General features: G+C 41.7%; 1 protein-coding gene across 1 annotated transcript in view; it reads left to right on the top strand.

Moving 5' to 3' along the window:
• EMP3 (epithelial membrane protein 3 (MAM blood group)) overlaps positions 1-14944 on the top strand; it is a 112980-nt gene that overhangs the window by 46865 nt on the left and 51171 nt on the right. The window lies entirely within an intron of this gene.

Raw genomic sequence — 14944 nt, 5'->3', positions numbered from 1 at the left:
AAAATATCAAAGGTATCTTGTTCCTGGGAATATGAAGATGGCAATATCGAAAGGACATGTCTGAAACCAAGTATTCTGGGAGTTGAAGTCCCTCAGTCTATTATTTTGACCCAATGTAGCAAAAGAAATTTGCTTCAGATTAATGCTGGTTATTCTGGCAACTAGGAATTTTACTCAACCATAGTTTTTCTGGTTTTCTAAACCGCTGCCCTGTTTTCCTTGTTCCGACAGACCACAATCTTCTCCCAACTTTGCATATTGTCATTCTGACTGCGCAGCTCACTTTTTCCAAAAAGTAAGAATATGGCTGACACCTTGTGGCAAATAAACAGTCCTACAAGGTTTGACCTCTTTCCACAATTGGTCAAAATTGCTCTTTATAAAAATGGTTGTTTCCAAGAGATTCTTGGGGCTTGGACAAACTGCTTTGTATTTAGCAGGCAGTAAAACTGAAATGGGTTGGATTAAGCTAGTTGTGTGAACTCAGATGTTACGTGAATATAATGGCTTGGTGTGGTGGGTAAACTTTGCCAACAGGTATGCTCTAAATCAGAGGTGGGCAACTATGGCCCTTTTATGACTTGTGGACTTCAACTCCCAAAATTCCTGAGCTAGCATGGCTTGCTCAGGAATTCTGGGAGTTGAAGTCCATAATTCATAAAAGGGCCATAGTTGCCCACCCCTGCTCTAAATCATAGTGTATTTGTCATGTTGTACAAATGCACACTATGAATCAGATTGTGGTCTAGACATTTCTTCTTACCCATACAGCAATCTGCAATTATAACTCTTGTTTATTGTTCCTTTATGTAGCCCAAGTTTTATGGGCAGTATATAAACACTGTAGAAAAGCACAACTATAAGAAAAAACAACCAAAACAATAACATCTGTATGAAGAAGAGCACTACATATAAAATAAAAACTGCACGATCAGCTGCACTTACTTTATGTTGTAATTACAGTATAAAATCACAGAACAGGAGCAATTAAATAGTTAAGCTGGAAAAGCCAGAATGGTTCTTAAAATGATAGGAAAATGGGAGGTTCTTTGCCTGACATTTAGAAACATAATACTGTATATATGCCAAGCAAAATTATTTTGAGTTGGTGCTGCATAAATGGGACACCATCACTGCCAAGGCTTTATCTCGGCAGTCACATAGTTTGCCTTGCAAGGAACAGACACCTGAAGAAGATCTTAAAGTTCATAAAATTGAGCAACCCTGCTTTTGAAGGTATGATCCTTCCTAGAATAGGATGAAAACCAATTGACAAATAAACCCACTGCCAAACAAAATCTGTACCTTTTGTGGATTAAGGTGCTGATTAGTTCTCATCCAGTGCATTACTCCAGCCAGCTTTAAATCAGGACACTGAGTTTTTCACGTGTATATTGGTTGAATTGGATACGGTTGCCTACCTACTTATTTCACGAAGAGGCCAGTTTCTCTTAACCTTAGGCTTCCAAACAGGACTGAAAGAGCAGTTAATCTTCCGGGGGTGGTGGTGGGGGACCAAACCAGATACGTAAGTAATTGCAGGGGAAAGAGAAGTTACATGTCAAAAAATTCAAGATAGCGGCCACAATCATGCCATCAGATATGAATGCAATCGTGATGCATGTAAAAAGGGTATTGATTGTATGGATGTAGCCACCGTCATAACTTTTTTTTAACACAACACACACACACACCCTTCCGGATATCTAAATAGTTGTAAAACAAACTCTTCTGCAAGAAATATTTCCTTTCCAACACTATAGGCTGACATCTATAGATTTGGTTTAAAATAACCGTAGATTTGATTTAAAATATCAAAGAAATATGAAGAAGTCTTCTCCAAGTTGCGGATATGTGAACCAGTCAGAATCAGGGAGAAGCAAATCACATGTTTTCTGCCTTCTGCACAGAGGTGGATTTGAAGCTGTACAGATGCAGATAGATAACTCAACAAGACGTCCATAACAAATTACATTTATTGGTTCATCAGGTGTTCTGTCTTGCCTTTCCTCTTTCCCAAAAGATGAAAGAGTACAAACTCACACAAACACAGGCAGGCAAGCTGGCTCGGACTTCACAGAGTTAATTCTTTGGAACTGATAATATTCTTGGCATTCCAACACGTCCTGCCTGCCAAGTCCGAACTGATAGTAAATAATATTTTACTCACAGAAAATCACAAAGGCAGTCCACAAAGAAAATCTGAAGTAAGGTTAAACTTTGTCCCGTACAAAGTTTCAGGAGAAAACACACCCACTTTTATCCCCTGTGGGGTGTGGCTCAATGACTCAGCTCACTCTCTGACCCTCCCACGCCTCCTACATTGCTGCTCACATTTCTCCCTACGACGCTGCTTAGGATCGAGCCAACACTCTTCCTCTTTACTTCCTGTCAGGGGCTGCTCCGATATGCCTTCCTCCTGATTAATCTCAGGCTGTTCCTCTCGGTTGTCTGATGGGACCTGAGGCATTATCAGGGAGGAAGGTCCTGGGGAGGAAGGCATTCCCAGTTCCTCCTCCTCATCTTCCAGGTCCTCTTCCTCTGACAGCATAGGCTCGGGAATCGGGGCCACAACAATCAGGTATCCCCATAACTCATGTTTGTGATGAAGTTCTTCTTTAATGACCAATCCTATGTATATCGGCCTTGCAGGTAAAAGATGGTTATCTCTTAACCCATCTCGTAGTGAAAGAAGGAAGCTACTATCAGTTCATGAGTCCAGGCAAGAATGGAGGGAAACCTCCCCTAACCCCTCGAGGGTCAATCTAGTGACCAATCAAGATTACAGATGTGGTTGTTAGTGTTTGGGGATAAACCCCTAGCAAAGTATGCAGCAGCAGTCAAGCCAGGCAGCCAAATGAGAGAGGAAGGGTTTTAGAGTATACACACACTGAACACAAACACTGTTTGTAGTTTAAATAGTTTTTAATCCAGTTAGAGTTTAAGCATTGTCAATCAGTCCGTATGTCATTCACAATATATCCATTCAGTAAGACTCACTAACTCAGTCCAGATAATAGTCCTTACTATATCTTTATCAGCCGATAAAGATATCTTCTCCTCCTCCGATGCCTTTCTCCAGAGGATAATGCTGGATATTCAGTAGAACGATCAAACAGTAGACAGTCGCAGTAAAACAGTAATAAACAGTTGTATCCAGCAGTAAACAGCAGTAAACAGTAAACAGCAAACGGTAAACAGTAAAACAATAGGCAGTAAGTAGCAAGCTTTCTACTGCTTCCTCTTATTGCAGTTTCTAACCGCACCCTTAATTGGCTAATTACATGCAGTGTGGTGCTTAAAGTTATAAACACTTAAACTATGATACCTTAGTTTATATATTTATCCACCCAAACCTTGTTGGGTATCAATGTTATACCTAACATTCTCCCCTTTTGGGTGATATAAATATATAATACCTTTACAATCTAACCCCATAGTTTTCACAACACTCCTGGTGCTTCCTGGCACCTTGGGCTTTTGTAAAATTATCAGCTACATTGTCCTCCGACATGCAGTACTCCAGCTGTATCATTTTACTTCTCACAGATTGTCTAACGTTTAGGTACCTTAAATCTGTATGCTTGCTCCTAGTTTTGACTGCAATATTTGTGGCCATTTGAATTGCTGCCTGATTATCTTCATGTATAATTATAGGATAATTCACAGTTATGCCTATATCATTCATCATTTGCTTATACATAATCAATTCTGTACATAATAGCGATAAACAGGAGAATTCTGCCTCCATAGTTGACAAACTTATATGCTGTTGTCTTATTGACTTCCAACCTATTAATGTCTTACCCAGCATTATGGCTGTTCCTGAAGTCGACTTTCTTGTGTCTCTTTCTGATGCAAAACTAGCATCAGCATAAGCACTCAGAATTAGATCACCTTTTGGCTCTAGATACAATGAATAATTCATTGTCTTTTTAAGATATCTTAATATTCTTTTAGCTGCAATCCAGTGTCTTTCACTTGGTGCAGAATTGAAACGAGCTAACTGATTCACACTGTACGATATGTCTGGTCTAGACCAATTGCTAATATAAGACAAACTACCAATTAATGATTGATAAATTACCTTATCAAACCCCGGGCTTTGTGCATCAGTGTTGCTAAACTCCTGACTCATTGGAGTCAGCCGGCTTACAAAGCTCCATTTTATAATCTATTAGCAATTTGCATATCTTATCTTCCTGAGATATCTTAAAGCCCTTCTGTGTTTTCTGTATATTTAAACCGAGATATTTTTTTATCTCCCCTAATTGCTTAATCTTTATTTTCTTTCCTAATGATGCTATTATTTTATTGGCCTCATCATTAGTTTCAGTAATCAATGCAATATCATCAGTGAACAACAATAATAATGATACTTTCCCATTTGTCTCCCTCTTAAACAGACATGGATCAAGCTAAACCAGCTTTAAATCCTATATTGTCTAGTTCCTTTACAATATACTGGTTCCATTCATAGCCTGATTGTTTAAGACCATAGAGGCTTTTTTTTAACAACCAACAATCATTATTATCTATTATTTCACTTTTAATTCCAACAGGTTTTTTCATATATATAGTGTGTCTTAATGGGGCGTGCAAGTAAGCGGTTTCCACATCTAGGTGGTTAATTATATATTTTTTTGCTAGCTGCCCACACTAAAGCTGCCCTCAAGGTTGCTGCCTTAAGACTAGGTGCAAACACCTCATCATAGTCATTGGCATTCTGTCTAAAACCTTGGGCTACTAATCGTGCCTTATGGATTATATTTCCATCTTTATCAGATTTTACCTTAAAGATCCATTTGCAGCCAATGGACTTCATATCTACAGGTAATCTCGCATTCTCATATACTTTCATATTCTTTAATGAGTTCAGTTCCTTATTCATTGCTGCATACCAACTTTCCTTATCCTTAGTAGGATACATTTTTATTTCATCTACAGTACATGGAACTCTATTAATCTGGCACACTGTGTTAGCCTGGTACCTATCAGGCGGTCTAGATATTCGTGTAGTTCTTCTGGGAATTACAGGGCTTGCAGGAGGACTTTTTGAATTACTACCTGTTCATCTTCCTCATCCTGCTCAGCTATTGGATCTATTTCTTCCTTTATGGGTTCTATTTCTTCCTGTATTTCTCTCTTTACTTTATTCTTAAAGTTACAGGGATAACTAATGGGATTTCTATAGGATTCAATAATTACTTCTTTATTGATATCCTATTCTAACTTCTCCCATCCTACGTGCTCTAGAAATTGGGCACTAGCACTACATAACACCTTAGATGTGCCTTTCTCCCAAAATCTATATGCCCTATGGTTTGCCTGGTAACCAACGAAGAAAAATCGTTTAGCTCTGTGTTGCCCTTTATGCCTGAGTTGTTTAGGGATATGCACCCATGCTGGTGCACCAAATGTGTGCAGGTAACTTAGGTCAGGTTTCCTGCCATGCCACTTGGTGAATGGTATTTCACCTGTCGTTGTGTTAACAACGTTGTTCAATATGTTATTAGCACACATTGTAGCCTCCCCCCACAAAGAATCAGGTAATCCAGAATCAGTTAACATTGTTCTAACCATTGCCTGTAGTGTTTGGCCTCTTCTCTCTATGAATGCGTTGTGTTCTGGCCTGTATGGTGCAGACTTCTTGTGCTCTATTCCAGCTACCTTTAGTCTGTTCTGGAATTTGTTGTTAACAAATTCCGTACCATTATCTGTCACCAGGGTTATCAGTTGCCGTTTAGTCTTTCTTTCTGCAAATTTAAGCCAGTTGAAAAAATATTGATATGTTTCAGTTTTGCTCTTCATTAAGTAGCAAAACCCATATCTAGAATGGTGGTCCATAATGCTCAGTATATATCGAGCACCCCCATACTGGGTTTCTTTGGACCTATGATGTCTGCAAATATCACTTCTAAAGGTTCTTTGGTTTTGAAACCATTTAACCTATTTGCAGGCAATACTTTGCTCTTATCTTCACAGCAAACATTACAACGCAAATATTTATCACAAGGTTTTAACCTTATTCCATCAGATAACTCTACTGTACGTTTTAGCATTTTAAAATTTACATGCCCCAAACGCCTATGCAATAAATGGATACATTCATTATGAGGCTTTATATTGTTAAATACAGTCTGTGCCTCCCCTTTCTTACTATCATCTAAGACGTATAACGTTCCATTTAAAGCTGCAGTTACCCTTTTTATCCTTCTCAATTATGCAATTATTATTTTTAAATGTAATTACATAACCTAGTTTGACTAATACCCTTACAGAAAGCAAGTTGAACTTTGGTTGCGGTACATACAACATTTTTATATCCTGATTTATGCACGGACAATGTGCAGTACCTTCTCCTTTCGCTTTCAGGTTCCAGCCATTAGCAAGTGATATATGTTGAGAGCTTGTAGACATTTTTACAAATTTTGTCTTATCTCTCGTGATGCAGTGGGATGCACCACTGTCCACCACCCATAAATCATTCTTCACATCACAGTTGCTAAACATGGTTAGTTCAAAGGCTTTCTTGGGCTTTTTTACATTCTGGCTTTTTCCTTTTTGCAGAAACTTGCCATATGTCCTCTTCCTCCACAATTAAAACACTTTTTAATTGTGTATGCCGTCGAAGATAAATTCTCTTCTTCCGGGTGCTTTCCTTTACTAAGCTGGTTTCTATCAAGCTTTGAAGATAATTTCTCTTCTTTCTTAGATTTATCTTCTCTCAGCTGGTCACGTTCACACCTTCTTCTGGCTTCTTCTAGTAGCCTGCCTGTAATCTCGGTTAATGAGAGGCTATCCTTAGGCAATACTTCCAACGAAGTTACATAGTCATCATAGCTTTGATCTAATGAAGATAATATAATGTATATTTGTTGCAGTTCATTAAAGATAAGCTCTTTTTCTTGTAATTCTTGAAAAATGCTCTTCATACAGTTTAAATGAGCTAACATGTCTCCATTCCTTTGAAGATGTGTTCGAAACAGCTTCCGTGTAAGATTTATATGCGCTCCCACACTGTCCCGAACATATATCTTCCTAAGGTTCTCCCAGCAGTTTGCAGCATTTTCTTCTCCACGAATATGGACAAGCTGCTGGTCACAGAGAGTCAGTCCTATGATGCATAAAGCCTGCTCATTCTTCCGTTTATAGTCTTGTAACTTTTTGTTATCCTCTTCATCATCAGGATCCCATCTACTCACATCTGGTGGGTTTGTTATTATTTCCCACAAACCTTCTTTACGTAGAAGTAAACTACATTTCATTGACCATGAAACATAGTTTGTTCCATCTAGCCTGGACACCAGGGACAGATGTGGTAGATTTACTTGTGCCATTACTCTTCAGATATATGACTATTTTAAACTAATTAAAAACAGTTTGTTTTTACAGTAATGTGCAACTCACACCAACTCTCACTGCTATATGCTGGTTAGTTAGACTGTGCAGCTGGGCCCATAACCATTGTTAGTGTTTGGGGATAAACCCCTAGCAAAGTATGCAGCAGCAGTCAAGCCAGGCAGCCAAATGAGAGAGGAAGGGTTTTAGAGTATACACACACTGAACACAAACACTGTTTGTAGTTTAAATAGTTTTTAATCCAGTTAGAGTTTAAGCATTGTCAATCAGTCCGTATGTCATTCACAATATATCCATTCAGTAAGACTCACTAACTCAGTCCAGATAATAGTCCTTACTATATCTTTATCAGCCGATAAAGATATCTTCTCCTCCTCCGATGCCTTTCTCCAGAGGATAACGCTGGATATTCAGTAGAACGATCAAACAGTAGACAGTCGCAGTAAAACAGTAATAAACAGTTGTATCCAGCAGTAAACAGCAGTAAACAGTAAACAGCAAACGGTAAACAGTAAAACAATAGGCAGTAAGTAGCAAGCTTTCTACTGCTTCCTCTTATTGCAGTTTCTAACCGCACCCTTAATTGGCTAATTACATGCAGTGTGGTGCTTAAAGTTATAAACACTTAAACTATGATACCTTAGTTTATATATTTATCCACCCAAACCTTGTTGGGTATCAATGTTATACCTAACAGTGGTCACGTGACATGAACTACATTTCCCAGGATACCTTTAACTACATTTACCATGATGCATTCCCTTAAGGGGACAGCTCATAATTCCTAAGTAACTATCCAATTTCCATAGACTGGCTGGGACAGCACACTCCCCGCCTGGAATTGTAAATTCCACTATTAAGAGAAGAGAAAAAAATTAACTATAAACTAAGATAAGCAGTAAACAGTAATACTATGAATAGCAGATAACTATATAACTAAGATAAACAGTTAGCTATGTAACTAAGAAAAACAGTAAACATTAATAAAGCATCAAACAAAGCAAAGCATCAAAGCTTGAGGTTCAATCTTCAAGTTCAGCCTCTTGGTGCGAGTCTGCTGGTCACCTCTGGCAGCCTTTTAGGGTGTATAGGTACTCTTGATGGCAAAGGTGAAAGTCTGGTGGTCGCTTCTGGTGGCCTTTTAGGATTGGAACGGTACTCTTGCTTCCATGGTGTCAAAAGGCATCGGGAAGCTGTTGGAAAGGGTGTTGCGTAGGCATATGCCCGTGTAGAGCATCTTAGTGGACATCTGGTGGTTGTTGGCGGCCGTTTAGGGTGTCCTAGCAAAAGTGTACTGATCACCGGCGGCCTTTGAGGCTGGAATGGCATTCTTGTTTTTGATGGTGTTAAAGGGCATTGGAAGGCAGTTGGAGCATTTGCCTGGGTTGGAGCCTGCATCCAATCATCACTGACAATTCCTACGATCCCCCATCCTAGTGGAGATTTGATGGCCACTGGGCCATCTACAGGGTTGCCGACTGACTCGGAGAAGAGAAAGGCACGTGGGGCATTATTTCATAGCAAGAGTAGGATATCAGCCTCCGGATCTAGAGCGCGGAAGTGATGAGCCAGGTGCTGTAGGTGAGGCATGCTGCTTATGACCTCAGGTGTTGCAATCTGACTGCAGTCGTTCGGTATCCCTTCACATTCAAATACGGGCAGTAGTGGAAACCGGGAACTTCCATCCAATGACTCTATGCAGAGTCCAGTAGCTCTCCTCCCCGCTGTGCTTCTTGGTCCATGGCATGTTGATACAGTGAAGGGAAGTTTGTCCTGTTGCACTTCAAAGAGGTTGAAGAATGCGGGTCTGGCCAGGGTGCAGGTGTTTTGAGTGTCTATTCGCACATACATTTTCATGGAATCTTCAGGCTAAGCTGATGGGAAGACACGAACGAGGGTGTGGTGGGTCGGTGCACAGTGCTGTGCAGTTGATGCTCAGCTTGGTTGCGGTTGTGGTTTGGCAGTCTGTCGAGGAGCCCTGCATGCTTCTGTGTTACGTTGAGGCTCCTTGTCCGAAGGAGGGTTACGAGATATCTGCCGTGGCGGCTCAGAGTCTGGATGCAGCACGGTCAGGTACTGGTCACTATGGCATGTCGCATTGCACCTTGGCTGTGCGGTACTTGGACAGGTGTTTGGATTCACAACACCTGTAGCAGTATTGGTACTCCCTTAGCAACTCTTCATTGGGTCAGTGATTTCGCTGCAAACCCAGTGCAGCTGTTCAGCGAGAGATGAGTGTTGTGCATAGGAAAAAACTGGTTTCTCCTTGTATTTGGAGATCTAAATTGGTCTGTATCTGATGAGTTCTCTCCCCAACTGTGTGTGGATGAGGAGTCAATCTCGGTATTATGGACAACCATGAAGGGTCTTTCCCTGGTAGTGTACATAGGGCTGAGGGCGATATATGGTCGCTGTTGTATCTTCTGTCATTAGGAGGACTAACAGCTCTGAGTCCACGGGCCCGGTATGTGTTGCACACAGTCACCTGGTGGGACACGAATTCTTCAAGAAGTGTGAAGGGTACAAAGCGGTGGCGACCCTTGGCCATGAAGGTGTCAGTCAACTGGAGCCACTTTTCAATTAGCACCTGCGGAAGTTTTCAAACAATTTTGTTCTGCGTGTCGACATGATCAAGACAGGTGAGTCCAAGTAAGTTGGGATCCCATTGTGCCGTTCTCAGCTGGACAAGTATGTTAGCGAGGTCTATGATTCGGCAAGGCTTGTCGATAGGAATTTTAGGAAAACTGTTGAGGCTATCCAAGAGTGTTGCTTCTATGTCCTCAGAAGCACCATACAGTTCGTCAAGGCTTTTCCATGATAACCGTAGGGCACCAGCCGGGTCGTCTAAGTGGGATGCCAAAAGTGCCCTCAGTATTTCGGCAGACTGTGGCCCTAGCCATGCTATCAAGTGTCCAATTATTTCATCAGGGTTCAGGCGTGCCGCCTGGATGGGGCACAGGAAAAGTTTCTTCCAGACTAGATACTCACCGCCTGGCTTGTCAGAGAATCTGCGATCTTCGTTGGCGTGCAAATTTAGCTTTCCACTCTATACAGCCAAGTTTCTCCAGTAATCTTCAGCATTTGCTGAGCTGGGGAGAGGTATTGACATAGAGGGTTCTCCCCCTGGATTCTCGTAAGGTGGGTTCGGGTTGTAAGTCAACGACAGGTTGTAGTCTTCCTTCCAGAATTTACGGAGGATGTTGTTCTCCCATACTGGGGATGATGGTCGAGCATCACGCTGATGTGTAGGCTGGGCGCAGTTACCTTGTGGTGCCTGGGAACCAGATTGGTATTGAGGTTGTGGCAGGAACACTGCTGCCTGTGGATTGAGTGTGGCAGTTGTTGTTGATGGTATGTCGACTCCTCAAGAAGTTGTTGTGAGCATTGGTGGGTTAAGTTGCTCGGCCAGCAGGGCGTGAGACATTGCAGTAGGGTTGCTGGTACTGGGAAGAGAATCTCAGACCTTAGTACATACAACATCAGTTGGGGAAGGTTTGCTGTTGGTAGGAAGTGAATCTCGTACTTTAGGTCGTACAACGTCAGTTGCGTAACTGACATGTAAAGTCTGTGGTTGAGATTCATCCCTGTGCTTCTCTGGTTGTGGGAAACTGTTAGGCAACTGGGGTGGTTCCATCTGCTCGTTTCGAAGCGAGTGCTGCTTATTCACGTAGGCCTTGACCCGTGTATCTGGGCTCTCTTCTTCCAACTCATCAAGGTCGAAGTTGAGGGAGGCAGTGTTGGCCGCCTTCTGCCATGCTGCGGCCCATGCTGTTTTCGCTGCCATCTTTCTTTGTCGTAACTCTACTTGGGCCTGAGTTTTGGCTATTTCTGCCTGTTGTTTGGCCATTTCTGCTTGTTGATTGGCCTGAGCTTTGGCCATTTCTGCCTGTTGTTTGGCCATTTCTGCCTGTTGTTTGGCCATTTCTACTTTCTGCCATATCACCTCTGTCGTAATACGTAAATCTGCCTCTGCTGCTGCAGCTTCAACTTGGGCTTCTACAGCTCGTTCGGCAGAACTTGCTGCTTTGGAGTCCTTAGATGCGTTACTGCGACGGGAGGATGCTCTGGAAAGATGGTGAGAGCTGGCAGCAGAGAATTGGCACAAGACACTGGTGCCTGCCCATGATGAAGCTGATTTGGGATGGAGGGAGGAGGCTTTCTTAGAATGGTGGGAAGAAGACACATGTGATCGAGGAGCTATGTCGGATGTGGTCTGCTCCCTTGACGTTACTTCCTGCCGACGCGTGTTGTGGAGCGTTGTCTGAAAGGCTGTCTTGCTTTCCTTGACACAGTCTTCGCGTTCCTTGTGAAACTCCTCGAAGTATTGGATGTGTATTAGGAGTTTGGGGTCACCTAGTCTTGACTGGATGGACTTGAGGTTGTTTTCGCTGCATCTCCACCATGCGAAAAGGGCATCTAGATCATCTAGCAATGTGCGGAGTTTCTCAGGGGCAGCTTATGTTTTGGGGCATCACAGATCTTCTCAAGCTTCACCCATGAGTCTGTGTAGCGGTGATATTGCTGCTGCCAATCGTTCCTCAAGTGTTCTTCCATGGATTCGGTAAGCTTCTTACTCTTTCTGAGATCGTAGGCTCTCGGAGGTATCGCGACTTCTCCAGAGGGTTGGTCATCTAAAGACGGTTGTTGGGAACCAGTCTCCATGTTTACAACAAGGGTGGGTGGAGGATTCAGGTCTTCTGGTACATCAGAGACATCTGTCATGGCTGAGGAAGTTGCCATGAGTCAAATTGGTAAAGGGAGAATTTTGGAAAATTTTAGTGGTTTTCCGTGCAATTCCCTTTTTTGTATTAGGGGGCGCTGCAAACAGGTAGCAGAAAGTAGAGTTGCTGCTGAATTTATTACTTGAGCACGTAGGTGGCACTGCAGAGTCTGGGCGATGCTAGCACAGCACACGGTATGGCTGCTTCTAGGGTGCATGAGTTTGCAACACAAGGGGGCACTAGAAGTTGCATCTCAAAGTCTGAAGACTAGAGGGCTGAATGCAGAAATATGCGTAGCGTAGTCTGAAGACTTGAGGGTGGAATGCAGAAATATGCGTAGCGTAGTCTGAAGACTTGAGGGTGGAATGCAGAAATATGCCTATTATTGTCACTTGCTTCACAAGGTGGCAGCAGAGGGTCATGGGCTACGCCCATGTTAGGATGCAGTTACTCTTGGGACATTTGAATTAAGTTGATTAAATGGTGCACAATAGTTGCAAAAAAGGGGTTATCATTGGAGAAACACTCTGGTCAATATTTGAGAAACTGTGTAAAAAATCAAAGTCTGGGAAATTTCTCCTTGGGCCCCAGGTGTAGCTGTGGGCTGCGTTGCTTAGGTCTCACTTCTTTGTGGAAGAAAAAAGAGGGGGGAGAATTTCCTGCCTACTCTTGAAAAAGGAAAAAAATGGTAAGAATTATTTGACTTCACTGTAAATTCCTTCTTGACCACCAGATGGAGATGAGGGCTGCTTTACTTGAGTGTTGGGTTGCAGGTAATCTTGGAACATTTGAATTAAATTGATTAAATTGTTCACAATAGTTTCAAAAAGGGGTTATCAATGCAAACACATATTGGAAACTCAGGGAGATTTTTCTTTGAGTACCAGATGTTGCTGTGGGCTGCTTTAAGATTCAGAAAATCAGTGTAAGCATTAACAAGTCAGCAGAGATAAAGTAAATCAGCATTTGTAAAGGGCTTCTACCTCATGGTCAGTCTATGGTTTCTATGGTGACCAGGTAATTTAATTACTGACTTCCTGTGGAAGCTTTTGGTTGGAATGGCCAGTGAGCTGCAGTCCTTGTCTCAGAAGAAAGAAAAAAGGAGCAAATTCTCTTCAGTTGCTGAGAATTGTAGTTTCACATTTGTTTGAAAAAAAATTGTAGGTAGTAACTGGGGAGAAGCAGGGCTGATGGGTAAAACCTGGCTCCTCCCTTTGTTTTACAAATTGACTCTTCCCAGTTAGGAGTTGTAATTTGAGACACAGCACTTCTGTCGCTGAAGAGAAAAGGAGGGGGGATTTGCCCCTTCCTGGCTTGATACAGAGACAAAGGAATTGAAGGAGGCAAATGTGATAGCCTTTGAAAGCCAAAATGTAGGATATTTGGAAAGTCTCCTGCATAAAAGGGAAAGGGGGGGGGAAGGTTCTTGCCCTTCCCTGCAATTCAAACTGAGGCACAGAACTTAGCATTCTACATTCACTCCTGGATGCACATTAGTTTGCTTTATGGTTAGGATTTCATCTTTTACTTTTCTGCCTTCTGCACAGAGGTGGATTTGAAGCTGTACAGATGCAGATAGATAACTCAACAAGACATCCATAACAAATTACATTCATTGGTTCGTCAGGTATCCTCATAACTCACGTTTGTGACAAAGTTCTTCTTTAATGACCAATCCTTTGTATATCTGCCTTGTAGTAAAAGATGGTTATCTCCTAACCCATCTCATAGCGATAGAAAGAAGCTGCCATGAGTTAGAGAGTTCAGACAAAAAAAAAAAGGAAAACTCCCCCAACCCATAGAGGGTCAAAACTAGTGACCAATCAGGATTACAGATGTGGCCACGTGACATGAACCACATTTCCCAGGATACCTTTAACTACATTTACCATGATGCATTCCCTTAAGGGGACAGCTCATAATTCCTGAGTAACTATCCAATTCCCATAGACTGGCTGGGACCGCACAACATGCAACTCTGCTTTGCTTGTTTTCTGAGAATGTTGGGCCTTTCAAGCAATGATATGCCAAACTCACCAGATGAGACATGGCAACTTCTCCAAACTGGGAAGGCCTCCATAAGACAAGCAAAGTTGACCATTTTCAGAAGAGTCAGTTGAGCAAATGAAACCGAGTCAAGAGATGCATTGAGTTTTGGAGCGAAAGTCAAGTCACAGGTTTGGTTAGCGAAAGATTTTGATCTTGCTATAGCAATCTCCAAGAATCAGACACGATTGAATAGAAGCCAAAATTGTTTGGATTAGCAGTCCCAGTCAATGAAAATTATTTTTGGCAGTATTGCTTTGGTTTTTGTATGTCTTTAAAAAGCTACATAGTACAATAAATAATGGGATAAAATGAGTTTTATGGCTCTCACTTGATGGGACCCTGTTTTCCTAACAATGGAACTTTACACACGACAGGTTGAGAATATTGTTAGATGCATTGTGGGTGTGTGTATGGGTGGGTGGGTGTGTATGTGTGTAAACAATGTCAATTGCATAATTTAGTGTATATTATTTAATATTTTGTTTGTTACACTTATATTCCCTGGGTTGATCATTGTTAAGGTTAAACTATGCCAATATTTTTATGTGAACATGCTCATGTGTTCATACAACATGCTAGATTAGTCTAAATGATGTTAGGTAATTTGTGGTTTAATTTTATTATGGCAAATCCATAATTACTTTAGGGTATTGTGAGAAGCTAGATCATTAGTTGATTTGCTTGTTGGGCCCCAGTGTATCGTATGAACACCACAATTGTTTTTTGTTAATCAGGGTTAAGGGCCCAGCACGTTATATGAACCCAAACTCAGTGCTGTGGCAGAGGTACCCTTCAAATTAAGATTTTTCCAT

This window comes from Notechis scutatus, chromosome Z (assembly GCF_049901735.1).
Source record: "Notechis scutatus isolate UNSWTSFEM ecotype Mainland chromosome Z, rNotScu1.2, whole genome shotgun sequence".
NCBI classification, from domain to species: domain Eukaryota; kingdom Metazoa; phylum Chordata; class Lepidosauria; order Squamata; family Elapidae; genus Notechis; species Notechis scutatus.
Note: the sequence above shows the minus strand (reverse complement) of the source record. Positions and strands in the feature narration are given on the sequence as shown.